The sequence below is a fragment of the Hyla sarda genome, chromosome 1, assembly GCF_029499605.1.
Source record: "Hyla sarda isolate aHylSar1 chromosome 1, aHylSar1.hap1, whole genome shotgun sequence".
NCBI lineage: Eukaryota > Metazoa > Chordata > Amphibia > Anura > Hylidae > Hyla > Hyla sarda.
In genome coordinates, this window is record NC_079189.1 from 351,139,524 (window position 1) to 351,158,240 (window position 18,717).

An 18,717-nucleotide genomic window follows, 5' to 3' on the forward strand; every position below is an offset into this window, starting at 1 on the left:
GCTGGTGTTATACCACAGACTGAAGACTCCTGAATGACACATGCTGGGAGTTGTAGTCCCTTTTGTGTGTGTATGACAGTGTATCCCAACCAGGGCTGATTAAGTTTAAAGTGGATTTGAGGGGCCTTTCTGTGAGAAATACCCCATAAATGAACCCATTATAGAAACTACACCCCTCAGAGTATTCAAAATGACATTCAGAAAGTTTGTTAACCCTTTAGGTGTTTCACAAGAATAGCAGCAAAGTGGAGGAGAAAAATTAAAATCTGCATTTTTTACACTAACATGTTCTTGTAGCCCCATTTTTTTCATTTTTAAAAGTGGTAAATGGAGAAAAAGCCCCCCAAAATTTGGAGCCCAATTTCTCTCGAGTATGGAAATACCTCATATGTTGACATAAAGTGCTCTGCATGGCTCAAGAGGGAAAGAGCTACTGTGGGATTTTTTAAAACAAATATTGCTGTCATGGTTTTTGGGGGCCATGTTGCATTTAGGAAGCCCCCATTGTGCCAGAACAGCAAATTAGTCCCACATGGCAAACTATTTTGGAAACTACACCCCTCAAGGAACATAACAAGGGGTATAGTGAACCTTAACACCTCACAGGTGTTTGATGACTTTGCGTTGAAGTTGGACGTGAAAATGGAAAATTAGATTTTTAACACTAAAATGATGGTGTTACATCAAATTTTTTTTTTCACAATGGGTAATAGGTGAACATGGACCCCAAAATTTGAATCCCAATTTCTCCCGATTAAGAAAATGCCCCATATGTGGACATTAAGTGCTCTACTGGTGCACTACAATGCTCAGAAGAGAAGGTGCAAAGTTTGGCTTTTTGAAAGAGAATTTTGCTGAAATGTTTTTTTGGGGGGAATGTTGCATTTAAAAAGTCCCCAGGGTGCCAGAACAGCAAAAAAATGTAAAATAAAAATAAAACCACATGGCATACTATTTTGGAAACTTCACTCCTTAAGGAACGTAACAAGGGGCATAGTGAACCTTAACACCTCACAGGTGTTTGACGACTTTGCGTTGAATTTGGACGTGAAAATTGAAAATTTGATTTTTAACACTAAAATGATGGTGTTACCCCAAATTTTTTTTCACAAGGAGTAATAGAAGAAAATGGACCCATAATTTGAAGCCCAATTTCTCCCGATTAAGAAAACACCCCATATGTGGACGTTAAGTACTCAGCTGGTGCACTACAGGTCTCAGGACAGAAGGACCACCATTGGACTTTTGGAGAGAGAATTTTGATGAAATTGAAGTCGGGGGCCATGTGCATTTACAAACCTCCTATGATACCAGAACAGCAGAAACCCCACATGTGACCCCATTTTGGAAACTACACCCCTAACATAATTTAACCCCTTAAGGATGCAGGGTTTTTCCGTTTTTGCATTTTCATTTTTTCCTCATCAACTTCTGAAAATCATAATGCTTTCAATTTTGCACATAAAATATTTTTTGCGCCACCAATTCTGCTATGCAGTGACATTAGTAATTTTACCCCAAAATCCACGGCGAAATAGAAAAAAAAATCATTGTGCGACAAAATTGAAGAAAAAAATCTAATTTTGTAACTTTTAGGGGCTTCTGTAAAAATAACACCTTATCTTTATTCTGTAGGTCCATAATCATACCCTACTTACCGTATTTTTCACCCTATAGGACGCACCGGCGTATAAGACGCACCCTATTTTTAGGTGCAAAATCTAAAAAATTTAAGATTTTGAACCCAATAGTGGTCTTGAACCTGCAGACCTCCAGATGTTGCAAAACTACAACTCCCAGCATGCCCGGACAGCCGTTGGGTGTCCGGGCATGCTGGGAGTTGTAGTTTTGCAACATCTGGAGGTCCGCAGATTGAAGACCACTGCATAGGAGGTAATGCTCACGTGTCCCCGCCGCTCCGGACCCGTCACCGCTGCCCTGGATGTCGCTCCATCGCTGTTGCCATGTCCCCGTCGCTCTGTTGCCGGCCTGCTTCTGAACGTCTCTGCTGCCGGCCGGGTATCCTCGCTCTCCGTTGCCGTCATCACGTCGTTACGCACGCCGACGCACGTACGCGATGACGTGATGACGAGGAAGGAGAGCGCCGGCCATACAGGGGATCCCTGAACGGAGAAGACACCGAGGAGGCAGGTAAGGTCCCTCCCGGTGTCCTGTAAGCACTAACCCGGCTATTCAGTTGGGCTGTTCGGGGCCGCCGTGGTGAAATCGCGATCGGTGATGTCCTGTATTAGCCGCGGGTCCCGGCCGTTGATGGCCGCAGGGACCACCGCGATAGGGGTGTATTCGCCGTATAAGACGCACCGACTTTTTCCCCCCAGTTTTGGGGAAGAAAAAGTGCGTCTTATACGGCGAAAAATATGGTATATAGGTTGGATATTGTCGTACTTCGGGAAAAAAATCATAACTACATGCAGGAAAATTTATATGTTAAAAATTCTCATCTTCTAACCCCTATAATTTTTTTATTTTTCCATGTACGTGCCGGTATGAGGACTCATTTTTTTGTGCCGAGTTCTGAAGTTTTTATCGGTACCATTTTTGTACTGATCTGGTTTTTTCATAGCTTTTTATTCATTTTTTCATGATATAAAAAGTGACCAAAAATACGCTATTTTGGACTTTGGAATTCTTTTGTGCATACGCCATTGACCGTGCGATTTAATTAATGATATATTTTTATAGTTCAGACATTTCCGCACGCGGCGATACCACATATGTTTATTTTTATTTACACAGTTTTTTTTTTATGGGAAAAAGGGGGGGGGGGTGGTTCAAACTTTTATTAGGGAACGGGTTAAATGACCTTTGTTAACTTTTTTTTTGCAGTGCTATAGCTCCCATAGGGAGCTATAGCACTGCACACACTGATCTCTTATGCTGATCCCTGCACAGCCAAAGCTTTGCATGGATCAGCGAGATAGAGGCTCGATTGCTCAAGCCTGTAGCTCAGGCTTGGAGCAATCAAACCCTGATCGGACGCCGCGGAGACAGGTAAGGGGACCTCCGCTCGCATCCTAGCTGAACGGGACATCCCGACTGAGCTGCCGGGAAGTGTTTACTTTCACTTTCAGACGCGGCGGTCAATTTTGATCGCCGCGTCTGAAGGGTTAATAGCGCGCAGCACCGATTGTTGTTAGCCCAGGGTCCCGGCTATGAACAGCAGCCGGGACCGACCTGGTGTGATGCCGGTGTGTAACATTTACACCCCACTGGCGTTTAACAGATCTTTGGAACAGTGGGCTGTGACAAAAAATCTGTCAGACACTTGTGGGGTGTAAATGTTCACTGTACCAGTGTGGTGTCCCGGTACCGTATTGCATACCGTACCTTGCATGTTGGTACCCAAAGTTAGAGTAACTACGCTCAGGTGGGATCCCCCAGGTGGGACAGCCCCTAGTCGCCTCTTCTCTACTCTAATTCTGTGGTGTTTATATATGTACATATTTAATAATAATGTATAATTAATAATAACGTATAGTATACTTACCTTGTCTAGCGTCGCAGGACCTTCGGTCATGTGACGATGTAGAATCCTCTATAGTATGTTAGCAGACCTTTGGAGGTCCTTGGGTCACATGTTACCCATATTCCTGTATGAAGGTGATTGACATCAGTATTGGACCATTTAGCACTAGTCAAGCCCCTGCCCATATAAGGGAGCTGTAGCCAATTATCGCTCTCTTGGGTTGCTGCTCTCGTGGATGCTGGACTAGCAGGATGGATTTGTGCAACTTTCTAACAGGCCAAAAAACCTACCGGCCTTAGCAGAACCTAAACCATGAGTTCTAACCTAATCCCCGCTAAAGCTAGCGTGACTACTGGACCGCAACTAAATCCCCTAAATCCAGTGGAGCAACGCATATCAATCTAAAGACTCTAAATTGCTTAAGGTCCCAACCTTTGTCAATCTCCAAGAGAATTTGCATTATTTGTAGATACTGTTCCTGTTGTGAAGTTGCATAAAATCCTCAGTAAAAGTTCCAACTGTTTTCAGCAAACTCTCCGGTTGTGGACATTCCATTATTTTATACCTCCCTATAGCTCTTGGGAAGGGTGGCGGTAGGACAAGCATTACAGAGGAGCCCCCACCCTGGCGTCACGAATAGCAAGGGTTAACCAGACACCCTTTAGTCACTGCACAGCTACACCCCATATACCCTACTCCCCCAGGCTATTACATAGCTTTTTGGCGTTCTACGAACAGGATATGGGTGTGTACATATAGCTGTTGCCACCAAGCAAAGGGTACTCCCCCTATATAAAGGACTTTACTTATGTACTGTGAATCTCCTTCAAAGCTACGGGACTGTGTTTCTGGTGCTGTGTGCAAAAAGTGCGCACGAAAAGTAAGGGGGGAGGCGAAAAGTACTGCGGAGCCGCAATTCGCAGCACAAGGGGTTAAAGGCAGCGCTAGTCCTTCCCGCGCGCGATCCTGAAACTCTGCCTACCGAGGTCTCTGGAGCCGCCGCGGCCATCTTGGTGGAGACAAACAGAAGACATACAGAAAAGTATTGTTAGAACAACAAAGAAACGCAGAGTGTTGCAAAGGATCGAAAGCTTTAAAGTGCCAGCACGGTGTAAAACCCTGAAGTGCCAGGTTGCTAAGTTAACATCTTGGCTGGATTCTACTCAACTCCCGATCGTCGCACTCAAGTTCCTGCTCAACGCACTCAATTTCCAGATCAGCGCTCTCAAGTTCGAGATCTATGCACTCAAGTTCCAGATTAAAGAACAGCTACGTCTCTTAAAGGGACCAACGTTCCCGAGCTTCATTTAAAGGGACAATTCTGTTTGCCGAAATGTCGGATCCAGCAGCAGCAATACCGCTTCCAGGACCTGCTCCATCTCCAGAACCTGCTCTAGTACCTGCTCCAGCACCACCTGCTCCCGCTATTCAGCAAGATGGTGGTGCTCCGGGGGTTTCATCAGCAGAACCAGCACAGTCGGCAGGACCAGTTCAACCCGAGTCATCTTCAGCTGCTGCACTGACCTCCAGGACACCTGCTGCCGCACCTGTCTTCCTGGAAAATCCTTTCCTCCCACACTATAACGGTCTTCCGTTTACACTGAGGGACTTCAAGGAGAAGATATCCAGCCTCTTCGCTTTTTATGCTTTCTCCCCTCATCTACAGGTGCAGTTGCTTACTGGACAGTTGCAGGGGCCTGCATTAGAGGAGGTACGCACATGGCCACCAGCTGACAAGGCTACAGTAGAGAAAATCTTTGAGGGGCTCTATCAGGTGTTCGAGTCTCACTCCCCCTCTGAGGTACGTCTGAGACTGTATGAGCGACGTCAGTAGCCAGGTGAGACTCTTCGGGCCTATGCTGTAGCCCTACAGAACTCTTTAAAAGCAGTACAAAAGCTAGATGGTAATATGCCTGATCAGGGTAACAGGGTGTTGATGGACAGTTTCATAGATGGGGCACAGAATAAGTAGGATAAGGCCCAACTCAGGATGCTGGCAGCACAGAATCCCGACATGGCTTTCCCTGCCTTCAAGAGGTTAGCCATCAAAGTCATTGAGTCAGAGCCCGAAGCGGAAGAAGTTAGGCCCCCCTCTGCTGAATCATTGGGAACCCCAGCCCCGGCCGTAACCACCCCTCAGCCCGGAACTGCCTTGACTCCCTCTAGTCACTGGGCTGATGACTTACAACATATACGGCAGGACATTGATCAGTTAACTAAAGCTGTTAAAGAGATGTGGGCAGGGCTAATTCACCTTCATCCAAAGGGCCTGCCCCTCGCCCTACCAGGCCACCTAGTACCCCTCCTGTGAGGCCACCTGGGACTCCATGACCTGTTTGTAGTCATTGTAATAAAACTGGACACTGGAAGAGCCAATGTTTGGCTTTAAACGGACATCCCCTGGGGTCGAGGACCGCACCCCGGGAGTAACCATTGAAGGTCCAGAATCAACCAGCACCAAAATAGGACTATGGAGGTATGTTGCCCCCTGCCCTTATGTACAAATTGTGGTAGAAGGAGTTATGCAGGCCTTGATCGACACTGGGTCCAAAGTGTCCACTATTCCTCAAGGGGTGTTTTACAAATATTGGGGTCCTGAGATGTTATGCAAGCCTAATGATGTAGACTTTTGGGTGATGGCAGGGAATGGGAAACCAGTACCCAAGCATGGCTACTTGGAGCCCACAGTGCAAGTAGGGAATTATGTCCTTAGAGGACAAGGTGTTATTGTTACTAGAGTTTGATGATGAACATGCTGCGAGTTATTTTAGGAATGAACATCATGAGACACTGTTTTGATGACATAGTTAACTCATTGCGTGCCTCTCTTCCATACATGTCACCCTCTGGCCGGCGAGCCGCGCAACACCACCTCAGGACGCTCCAAGCTGAACAGAAGTTCGTCAGTCCTGGAGGAGAGATCTGCTGGGTCAAAATCCAAGACATATGAGCTGTTACCCTGTAGCCGCAGACAGAGACTATTATCTGGTGCCGTGCCCGACCAGGGGTGAAGAACCAAGATTATCAGGTACTCCAGGAACCCATGCAACTGGAGGACTACCCTTTGGTGCAGTCACCCTTGTGACTGTGAGAAATGGGAGAGTCCCGGTTCGCGTGGTTAACCTCTCCCAAGCCGTTACTAGATTAACCAAGTACACTCCTATAGCTCAGTTACATCACCTGGACTCCCGGGACGTGATGTCAAAGCCACAAGTTGCTCGACAGTGGACCGCTCAAACTGTCCAAGGGGCCGACAAGGGTCCTGTGGACCTATGGTGGACTCAGTTGCAGATAGGAGATGAAGATACTCCCCGGACCAGGTTGGAGGAGTCATTCAAGTGGCTAAACAGTTCCAGGAAGCCTTCAGTAAAAACCCCACCGATTTTGGCCGGACCACTATGATCCAGCATCGGATGCTAACTGGAGATAGTCCTCCCATTAAAGAGAGGCACCGGCCAGTCGCACCTGGGATGTACCAGACAGGGAAGAAGATGCTGCAGGAGATGAAAGTAGCTGATGTCATTTGGGAGAGCCAGAGTCCCTGGGCTGCTCCTTTAGTCCTTGTCAAAAAGAAGGATGGGACCATTTTTCAACACTAGACCTGACTAGTGGGTACTGGCAAGTACCCATGGCCGAGGAAGATCAGGAGAAGATGGCTTTTGTGACCCCGATGGGGCTCTTCGAGTTCAAGAGCATGCCCTTTGGACTTTGCAACGCACCAGATACACTCCCTTCTTCCTTATGATGGGCCGACATGACCAACTGCCCAAGGATAGAGCCTATGGGTTACAAGCACCTTTCAACAATTCCCCTCAGACTTCTCACATTATGGAAAGGAAAATAGGCGAGGCTCAGTGCAGACAGCAAAAAGACTACAATCAGCATGCCTCCGCTCAGCCACAGCAACTTGGGGATAGAGTCTGGCTCAGAAAGTTTCCTCGGTCACATAAACTGGATTCTCTGTGAGAGACGGAGTCTTACACTATTACGGCAATGCCATATCCCGACACGGATGTTTATGAAGTACAGAAGGAGGGGTTTCAACCCCAAGTGATCCACTGAAATAGCATAAAACTGTGTATGAAGGACGATTTGCCAGAGCTGCCTCCTCCGGCTCCCTCAGAAGCAAGGCCAACGAGAGAGTATGTTCCAGGAGAGGGAATCCATCCTACAATGGACGTTCCACTGTTCTCCTCTCATCAGCCTGCAATGTTCTTTGGAGTGCAGTATCTGGCTTTAGCCCAACCGGCTTTGATCTCCTCGCCCGGCACCAATTGCACTCCTCTGACAACTCCAAGTGCTTCAGTAACAACTCCAAGTGCTTCAGTGACAACTCCAAGTACTCCAGTGACAGCTCCAAGTGCTCCAGGACTCCTCTCACCAAGCCTCCTGGGTCACACCAGTCCTGAAGAAGATATGACTCCTGTTTCCAGCCCTCAAGTGGGTCCCTCGGGGACTGAAGTTTCTAGAGAATTGTCTTTTGATTAGGTTCCTGAGAGTCAAGAGGTGGTGTTGCGTTGGTCACAAAGGTCTACATAAGGCAAGCTACCCTTAAGATACCAAGACTGACCTTTCAAGTAGTACTGTACACATAGTACCTCAAACTAATCACTTAAGTGTACTTACCTCACTTAAACTTAGTACACCAAACAACAAAAATATCTCACATTCAAACAAATGCTTTAGGAGTTGTAACCGATGTAATTTTCCAATTCTGCCACTGTTATACACACTAACTGTCTTTTCTCTTACATGTGTGAGATGCCCTGCCTGGCCAGTAGGTGCTCGTGCAAGCTAAACATAATACACATAATCAAAAGGTAAACTAGGTAAGGTTTATCTGTTGTGTTCTAGGGATAAGAGTGTGTAGCCAATGGACCCTACTAGCCAGTTTATTGGTAGAAAGCCTCATGCAAGCCAGTAAAACCCTCAGTGTACTAAACAGTAACTAATCTGGCAAAAATGTATAGTGAGATTCAAAAATGTATAGTGAGATTCAAAAAGTGTATAGTGAGATTCAAAAATGTCTAGTCAGATTCAGAACTGTTAAGTAGGATGTATCTCATGTAAATAATATCATCCTGTTACTAAATTCATGAACCAAGTAATCCTGTTCATGAGTTTACCCATGCTTATGTATGTACCTCATAAAAGTTAAGTAGCTTTGTAGAGATAGACAGCCTGAATGATGGACATTTGAAAAGTTATGCTCGGGACTGTTATTAACCAACCTTCACTTCGTCCCTCTGTCTTAGGGGACAGACGTCGAGGCCGACTTATTTTGAGTAAGGGGGTTTGTGGTGTCGCGGTACCCTATTGCATACCGTACCTTGTATGGTGGTCCCCAAAGTCAGAGTAACTATGCTCAGGTAGGGTCCCCCAGGTGGGACAGCCCCTAGTCGCCTCTTCTCTACTCTAATTCTGTGGTCTTTATATATGAACATATTTAATAATAATGTATAATTAATAATAACGTATAGTATACTTACCTTGTCTAGCGTCACAGGACCTTCGTTCATGTGACCATGTTGAATCCTCTATGGTATGTTAGAGGACCTTTGGAGGTCCTTAGGTCACATGTTACCCATAATCCTGTGTGAAGGTGATTGACATCAGTATTGGACCAATTAGCACTAGTCCAGCCCCTGCCCATATAAGGGAGCTGTAGCCAATTATCGCTCTCTTGGGTTGCTGCTCTCGTGGATGCCGGACTAGCAGGGTGGATCTGTGCAACTTTCAAAGACACACTAGGCCAGAAAACCTACCGGCCTCAGCAGAACCTAAACCGTGAGTTCTAAAATAATCCCCGCTTAAGCTAGCATGACTACAGGACCACAACTAAATCCCCTAAATCCAGTGGAACAACGCATATCAATCTAAAGACTCTAAATTGCTTAAAGGGGTACTCCGGTGAAAACCTTTTTTCTTTTAAATCAAATGGTGCCAGAAAGTTAAACATATTAGTAAATTACTTCTATTAAAAAATCTTAATCCTTCCAGTACTTATTAGCTGCTGAATGCTACAGAGGAAATTCCTTTCTTTTTGGAACACTGATGACATCACAAGCACAGTGCTCTCTGCTGACATATCTGTCCATTTTAGCAACTGTGCATAGCAGATGTATGCTAAGGGCAGCATGGTGGCTCAGTGGTTAGCACTGCTGCCTTGCAGTGCTGGGGCCTTGGGTTCAAATCCCACTAAGGACAACAATAAACAAAGAGTTATTATTATTAAAATGACGTCAGCAAAGAGCACTGTGTTCGTGATGTCATCAGAGAGAATTCCAAAAAGAAAAGAATTTCCTCTGTAGTATTCAGCAGCTAATAAGTACAGGAAGGATTAAGATTTTTTAATAGAAGTAATTTACAAATCTGTTTAACTTTCTGGCACCAGTTGATTTAAAAGAAAAAAGGTTTTCACCGGAGTACCCCTTTATGGTCCCAACCTTTGTCAATCTCCAAGAGAATTTGCATTTGTAGAGACTGTTCCTGTTGTGAAGTTGCATAAAATTCTCAGTAAAAGTTCCAACTGTTTTCAGCAAACTCTCCGGTTGTGGACATTCCATTATTTTATACCTCCCTATGGCTCTTGGGAAGGGTGGTGGTAGGACAAGCATTACAGAGGAGCCCTCACCCTGGCGTCACGAATAGCAAGGGTTAACCAGACACCCTTTAGTCACCGCACAGCTACACCCCATATACCCAACTCCCCCAGACTATCACACCAGTAATAACATTCTCTGAGGGGTGTAGTTTCCAAAATGGGGTCACATGTGGGGGGGGGGGGTCCACTGTTCTGGCACCACGGGGGGCTTTGTAAACACACATGGCCTTCAATTCCAGACACATTCTCTCTCCAAAAGCCCAATGGCGCTCCTTCTCTTCTGAGCATTGTAGTTCGCCTGCAGAGCACTTTACATCCACATATGGGGCATTTCCATACTCAGAAAAAATGAGGTTACAAATTTTGGGGTACTTTTTTCTTATTACCCCTTGTGAAAATGAAAAATTTTGGATAACACCAGCATTTTAGTAAAAAAAAAAAAAATTATAATTTATTTTCACGTCCAACTTTTACGAAAATTCTTCAAACACCTGTGGGGTGTTAAGGCTCAATATACCCCTTGTTACATTCCCTGAGGGGTGTATTTTCCAAAATGGGGTCACATGTGGGTGTTTTTTTTTGTGTTTATGTCAGAACCGTTGTAACAATCAGCCGCCCAGGTGCAAATCACCTCAAATGTACATGGTGCTCTCAATTCTGAGCCTTGTTGTGCGTCAGCAGAGCATTTGATATCTACATATGGGGTATTTCTGTACTCAGAAGAAATTGCGTTACAAATTTTGGGGGTCTTTTTTTCCTTTTACTTCTTGTGAAAATGAAAAGTATGGGGCAACACCAGCATGTTAGTGTAAAAAAATTCTAACATGCTGGTGTGGGCCCCAACTTTACCTTTTCATAAGGGGTAAAAGCCCCCAAAATTTGTTAGGCAATTTCTCCCGAGTATGGAAATACCCCATATGTGGTCCTGAACTGTTGCCTTAAAATATGACAGGGCTCCAAAGTCAGAGAGCGCTATGCGCATTTGAGGCCTAAATTAGAGATTGGCATAGGGACGGACCCAGATGCAAGAATTACACTTGCCTCCGAAACCAAAATTACCATATGGCAGTGTTTCCCAAACAGGTTGCCTCCAGCTGTTGCAAAACTCCCAGGATGCCTGGACAGTCAATGGCTGTTTTGCAACAGCTGGAGGCTCAGTTTTAGAAACTGTGCTGTACCAGACGTTTTTTCATTTTTATTCGGGGGGGGGGGGGGGGGGATTTAACTGTGTAGGGATATGTGTATATGTAGTGTTTTACCCTTTATTTTGTGTACATGTAGTGTAGTGTTTTTAGGGTACAATCACATGGGCGGGGGTTCACAGCAAGTTCCCGATGGGAGTTTGAGCTGTAGCAGAAAATTTGCTGCATCTCAAATTTGCAGCGAGAAACTCACTGTAAACCCGCCCGTGTGAATGTAGCCTGTACATTCACATGGGGGGGGGGGGGCAAACCTCCAGCTATTGCAAGACCACAACTCCCAGCATGCCCTTTGGCTCTCCGTGCATGCTGGGGGTTGCAATTATGCAACAGCTGGAAGCACACTGGTTGCAAAACACTGAGGTAACAAACTCTCAGTGTTACGCAACCAGTGTGCCTTCAGTTGTTGCAAAAAACTACAACCCCCAGCATGCACGGACAGCAAAAGGGAATGCTGGGATTTGTAGTTATACAACAGCTGTAGGCATACTACTACAACACCTTTGGCTGTCCGTTCATGCTGGGGGTTGTAGTTATGCAACAGCTGGAGGCACCCTGGTTGGAAAACACTGAGTTTGTTACTTAACTCAGTGTTTCCCAACCTGTGTGCCTCCAGCAGTTGCAAAACTGCAACTCCCAGCATGCATGGTCTGTCAGTGCATGCTGGGAGTTATAGTTTTGCACCAGCTGGAAGCACATGGGTTGGGAAACACTGAGTTAGGAAACACACAATGTTTCCCAACCAGTGTGCCTCCAGTTGTTGCAAAACTACAGCTCCCAGCATGCCCAGAAAGCCGAAGGGCATGTTGGGAGTTGTAGTTATGCAACAACTGGAGGAGAACAGTACATTTACATGGGGGGAGAGACCACTGTGTAGTGTGTCCAAACTGTAGCCCTCCAGATGTTGCAAAACTACAACTCCAAGCATGCTCAGGCTGCCCAGTCATGCTGGGAGTTGTAGTTCGGCAACATCTGGAGTGCTACAGTTTGGACACCACTGTATAGGGGTGTCCAAACTGTGCTCTTCCAGATGCTGAAAAACTACAACTCCCAGCATGCCCAGAAAGCCTTTGGCTGTTTGGGCATGCTGGCAGTTTTAGTTTGGCAACTCCTAGAAGGCAGCAGTGAAATTCACTTACCACTGATCTTCACTGCTGCCTCCACCGCTGCTCCGCCGCCTTCGCCGCCTTCACCTCCTCACTGCCGCTGATCCCGCCGCTGCCGGACGCCGATCCCGAAGACTCTGGCCTCCTCGTGACTCCGGTACCCACCCCCATCTCCCCCCCCCCCACTCTGCCCGACAACCAGGTGCGGGCAAAGCGGGGATTTCAAATGTAACCCCCCCACCATCACTGCCACCTCGCTCCTATCCTTCAGGATGATCGGGGATGTCTCTGACATCTCCGTTCATCCCTATTTTCTGCGTCATTAGAGACCCGATTTGCCCAGAATCGCCGCAAATCAATTTGCGGCAATTGCCGATATGGGGGTCTCAGGAGCCCCCTGGGCGATATGCCGGTATGTCTGCTGAACGATATCAGCATGCATCCCAGTCCGGTCCCCACCCGGCGAGCAGCAGGGGCTGGAAGAACGCAGGGCGTACCTGTACGCCCTGAGTCCTTGAGGACTCGGAAATGGGGGCGTATGGGTACGCCCTGCGTCCTTAAAGGGTTAAAGTGCTGCATCAGAGATATGGGTATTACCTCTGAAGGTAGGGGTCAAAGCATGGCAGTTAAGAGGTTGGGGCTGAGGCTTGTTGCTGGTATGGGCAGAAACAGAGTCCTCCTCCTTACTGCAGAAGGGGCACCAAATAAAATGCTCCCAGCAACCTAAAATGTGTTAAAATGTCACTGGTATTTATGTGGGAAAATTGAAAAGAAAACCGCAGTTTAGCTAATTTTGGAAGGTTTTGTTTTCACGCTGTACATTTTTTACAGTAAAAATGACATGTTTTCTTTATTCTGTGGGTCAATGTGATTAAAATGATACCAATGTTATATGTCTTTTTATATATTTTTTTGTTTACGCCATTCATCGTACGGGATAATTAACAATATATTGTTAACAAGCTGGGAGAAGCCAGTCCTGCTCACTTTGCCCCCGAAAATCTTAATATGCATTTAAATGATGCTGATGAGTTATTGGGTTTAGATTTTAAATCAACATTTTGAGAGTTCTCAGAAAAACATATGGAGAACATGGGAGGCAGAAACATATTATATTCGCTAGTATAATATCAATTAATCTACAGGAGAAATAAATTGTGGGAAGCAGAATAAACCCATGACCCTTTCCAGTTTACTATTGCCATTTAGCTTGTATCTGTCTTATACATTAGGCATTCATTCTGGCATTTTCTTTATCGCATAACTTTTATAAGTGTATTCCACATTATACTGTTAGGAAATAAAGGTGACCTTCTGTAAAATGTTTTGATCATTTGAGCCATAAAATATGTTATATGTACCATGTGCTTCACGTGCACAGTTCAATTATAAATATCCATGTGATAAAACATTTAGCTCTTTGTAGAAGGTGTCGGTAAACACATTAAGCCAACATATTTTATTCATCATTGCAGACAAGTCTAATGTGTTTCCATGTCTGGAGCTGTTTCTGGATTAAAGCATGTCTGGGCATGTCAATACTGTATATAGTATTGATATGGAAAAGCAATTATCTATAACCTAACATTTTACTAAATTATAGGAGCATTGAGACCTCCAATAAACTTCCTGCATAGCAAATGATTAATAGACAGACCATACTTACAGTGAGTTAAAATAAAAAGGATGCTTACCTGTTTGGTAAGAGACAGTTTTAAAGTTTTTTATAACTCCAAAATTTAAGTATAGGACATTTTGAACCCCTTTTTAATACAAATGATCATAAACCCCACTGCTTTGGCAATTTGGCTTGCAGGTGCTTCCTAAAAAATTTCCCTCACAAGTATTGTTAACAACTATGAATTCCAATTTGCAAAGTCTACCGAGAACAAAAAAAAATGTCTATTGACCAGCAAACCAGTAGTCCATCAGTAATTGCTGAAAAAATCAATAGTGTGTTTCCTCAAAGAATACACGTCACGACCGTGTTGCCATAGATAGACTACAGAAACACACAACCACCTTAGATTTCTAGGAATGAGTAACTGATCTAGACATTTGTAGCAATTGCCACATTTAGAACCTGGAAAACCTTTTTTCTCCTAATATGAGGAAATGATCAACTACCTTTTGCAGCTGTGATATAATACTCACTTGATATTCTCCCACCCAAACTGTAGTTCAAAGTGTTATAGAATATTGCATATTTCCAATATGTGAACAAAAAGTAAAGTTTAGGAAAAGAGCAAGGTTTAGGTTGAAGTTACAGGCCCAGATTTATACAACTGTGAGAGAAAAACTGGAGAGATTTTCCCCACAGCAACCAATCACAGCTCAGCTCTTAATAAGCTCTGGTAAAGTGAAAGTAGAGCTGTGATTGGTTGCTGTGAGGAAATCTTTCTAGTTTCTCTCTCACACAGAATAATCTGGGTCGGGTCTAAGGGTCAGGTCACCTCTGAGGGTGAATGCCCTGTCTTTTCAGTGGGTGTTCATTCTGGCCTACATATTTCCACAGACTTCTATAATACCGAGGGTATAGATGAAGATCAGACAGGGTCAAGCTTCGGTATTAGCCATCATACTATTCTGACCAAACAGATCCTGGTTTGTCCAACTCATGTTGATGAGTTGAGAAAATTATTGAACGCTTTCCCCCTGACAAGACCTGGTGTCTCAGTGCACTTAGTTTTGTCAACGCCTCAGGTCCTTCAACCTTACTGCATGCAGGTTGATCGCCTATTATTAAAGGTCAAATTTTGGACTCAAGGAGGGAAGCTACTATGCCAGAACTAAGAGAATCTTTCAAGCCTGGTGCATGTCCAAATCTTTAGATCTCTTGTCTGTGTCAGTTTGTCTATCTGTCTGCCTCTCTCTGTCTCTCTCTGTCTCTCTCTGTCTCTCTCTGTCTCTCTCTCTCTCTCTGTAATATTAGAATTTCTACAAGAGGGTTCAGACAAAGGACTATTAATTCATCATCTAATTTTTATTCATCGCTCCATTTGGGCATCACTATGATACCTACTTAACAAAAGCTCAGAGTCTAAGTTGTTGCGCATCCTGTATCGCGCAGCTTTGTATGTCGAGTTCCAGTCAATGCATCCTGCACTGGGCAATGAGGGCACATTCTCCTCTCTTCTCACCGATCCGAGGTTTAAAGGGGTTATCCAGGAAAAAAACTTTTTTTTTATATATCAACTGGCTCCAGAAAGTTAAACAGATTTGTAAATTACAGTGTGAATTCGGGTAGAAAAACAGACATGGTGCATCTACAATCTTGTATAATGATCTGATTGCTTCTCAGCATAATATCAAAAACTAACAGGTTGTTAGTATACATTTTTGATCAAAAAGTACAAGCCCACTCGCCACGTCAAGGCCACCTATCCAGAGTGGGTCCCTAACGTCCCTAGCATAAAATGGCGCAGCACCGGGCGGCGACCACCACCGCCGCAACGCCAATGCCCACAGGGGGGAACGACCCACCGGCAGAGCGGCCCCAATGCCACTCAAACCAGTCCATGGGCCGCACACCCCGCAGACACGGCGCCACGGCAGCAACGGACACCGCACAGCACCACACCAGTGGTGGCCTTGACGTGGCGAGTGGGCTTGTACTTTTTGATCAAAAATGTATACTAACAACCTGTTAGTTTTTGATATTATGCTGAGAAGCAATCAGATCATTATACAAGATTGTAGATGTGCACCATGTCTGTTTCTTCTACCTGAATTCACACTGTGATTTCTATCCCCTCCTTTTTTTTTTCTCTTTTTGAACATGTTGTTTGCACTCTTCCCCACCCCCTCAGCCCAACCCTATATAGGTAGTAATTAGCTACACTTGGGCCATTTCTTTCCTAGCAGCCTCCCAGCCTGACTGGGAGAGCATGGTAAGTGAGCTATTACACCTTGTTCACACTGGTGTGGTGCCGTGCGGTGTCCGTTGCTGCCGTGGCGCCGTGTCTGCTGGGAGGTGCGGCCCATAGACTGGTTTGAGTGGCATTGGGGCCGCTCTGCCAGTGGGTCGTTTCCCCCCCTGTGGGCATTGGTGTCGCGGCGGTGGTGGTCGCCGCCCGGTGCTGCGCCATTTTATGCCAGGGACGTTAGGGACCCACTCTGGATAGGTGGCCTTGACGTGGCGAGTGGGCTTGTACTTTTTGATCAAAAATGTATACTAACAACCTGTTAGTTTTTGATATTATGCTGAGAAGCAATCAGATCATTATACAAGATTGTAGATGTGCACCATGTCTATTTCTTCTACCTGAATTCACAGATTTGTAAATTACTTCTATTAAAAAATCTTAATCCTTTCAGTACTTATGAGCTGCTGAAGTTGAGATGTTCTTTTCTGTCTAAGTGCTCTCTGATGACACCTGTCTCGGGAACCGCCCAGTTTAGAAGCAAATCCCCATAGCAAACCTCTTCTACTCTGTGCAGTTCCCGAGGCAAGCAGAGATGTCAGCAGAGAGCACTGTTGCCAGACAAAAAACAACTCAACTTTAGCAGCTGATAATTATTGAAAGGATTAAGATTTTTTAATAGAAGTAATTTACAAATCTGTTTAACTTCTGGAGCCAGTTGATATATATAAAAAAGTTTTTTCCTGGAATACCCCTTTAAGTCTGTGTGCATGGGGAGTTGGTGCATCTCTTCCTCTCCACCCCTCGATCCTGGCAAGTTAAGACTTTGCGCATCAGCTAATGTGCATGTACATCTGCGCTTGCTGTTCCAATCACAGCCAGTGTCGCCACTGGCCTGAAGTGACACAAAAATGGATGATCGGATTGCCCTCAGCGCTGCCCCAGCGATCCGATCATCCAGCATGGCAGCCGGAGGTCCCCTCAACTGCCTCCGCTGCCTTCCACGGGTCTTCTGCTCTGTTCTGCGATCGAGCAGACCAGAGTAGAAGATGACCCATAAGACTGATCAGCGCTATGTCCTATGCATAGCACTGAACAGTATAAGCAATCAAATGATTGCTATAAATAGTCCCCTATGGGGACTATTAAAGTCTAAAAATAAAAGTAAAAAAAGTTTTAAAAAAGGTTTTAAAAAATGTGAAAAACCCCCTCCCCCAATAAAAACATAAATTCTGCCATTTTCCCTATTTTATTCCCAAAAAAGTGTGAAAAAAATATATTTGATATACATATTTGGTATCGCAGCGTGGGTAAATAGCCCAACTATTAAAATAAAATTTAAATGATACCATACTGTGAGCGGCATGAACATTAAAAAAAAAAAGTCCAAAATAGCTGCTTTTTAATAACATTTTATGAAAAAAAAATCATAAAAAATGTATTAAAAGTTTTATATAAGCAAATATGGTATCAATAAAAAGTACAGATCATGGCGCAAAAAATGAGCCCTCATACCACTGCTTATACGGAAAAATGAAAAAGTTATAGGGGAATTTTAAATGTACTAATTTGTTTAGCGATTGCGATTTTTTTAAGCGCAACAGTAATAGAAAAGTATGTTATCATGGGAATCATTTTAATCTTATTGACCCAAAGAATAAAGAACACATGTCATTTTTACCGTAAATTGTACAGCATGAAAGCCAAACCTTCCAAAATTAGCAAAATTGCGGTTTTCTTTTTAATTTCCCCACACAAATAGTATTTTTTGGGTTGCGCCATATATTTTATGGTAAAGTGAGTGATGGCATTACAACGGGCAACTGGTCGCGCAAAAAACAAGCCCTCATACTAGTCTGTGGATGAAAATATAAAAGTTATGATTTTTTGAAGGTGAGTAGGAAAAAACGGTCTGAGTCCTTAAGGGGTTAAACAGATTTGTAAATGACTTATATAAAAAAATCTTAACCCTTCTAGTATTTATTAGCTGCTGAATAATACAGAGAAAATTATTTTCTTTTTGGAACACAGAGCTCTCTGCTGACATCATGACCACAGTGCTCTCTGCTGACATCTCTGTCTATTTTAAGAACTGTCCAGAGAAGAAGAAAATCCCGATAGCAAACATATGCTGCTCTGGACAGTTCCTAAAATGGACAGAGATGTCAGCAGAGAGCACTGTGGTCATGATGTCAGCAGAGAGCTCTGTGTTCCAAAAAGAAAACAATTTCCTCTGTAGTATTCAGCAGCTAATAAATACTAGAAGGATTAAGATTTTAATAGAAGTAATTTACAAATCTGTTTAACTTTCTGCCACCAGTTGATTTAAAAAAAAAAGTTTTCCACCGGAGTACCCCTTTAACAAGCAGAATAGGCAGGCCAGCTCACCGCAGGTAAGTCCCATCCACCGCATGGCAGGTGCATGGCAGCACCATAGGTGCAAATAGATAAGAGAAAA

General features: G+C 44.4%; 1 protein-coding gene across 1 annotated transcript in view; it reads right to left on the reverse strand.

Annotated features, from left to right (window-relative positions):
• LURAP1L (leucine rich adaptor protein 1 like) overlaps positions 1 to 18,717 on the reverse strand; it is a 131,148-nt gene that overhangs the window by 97,697 nt on the left and 14,734 nt on the right. The gene's annotated exons all lie outside the window — the stretch shown is intronic.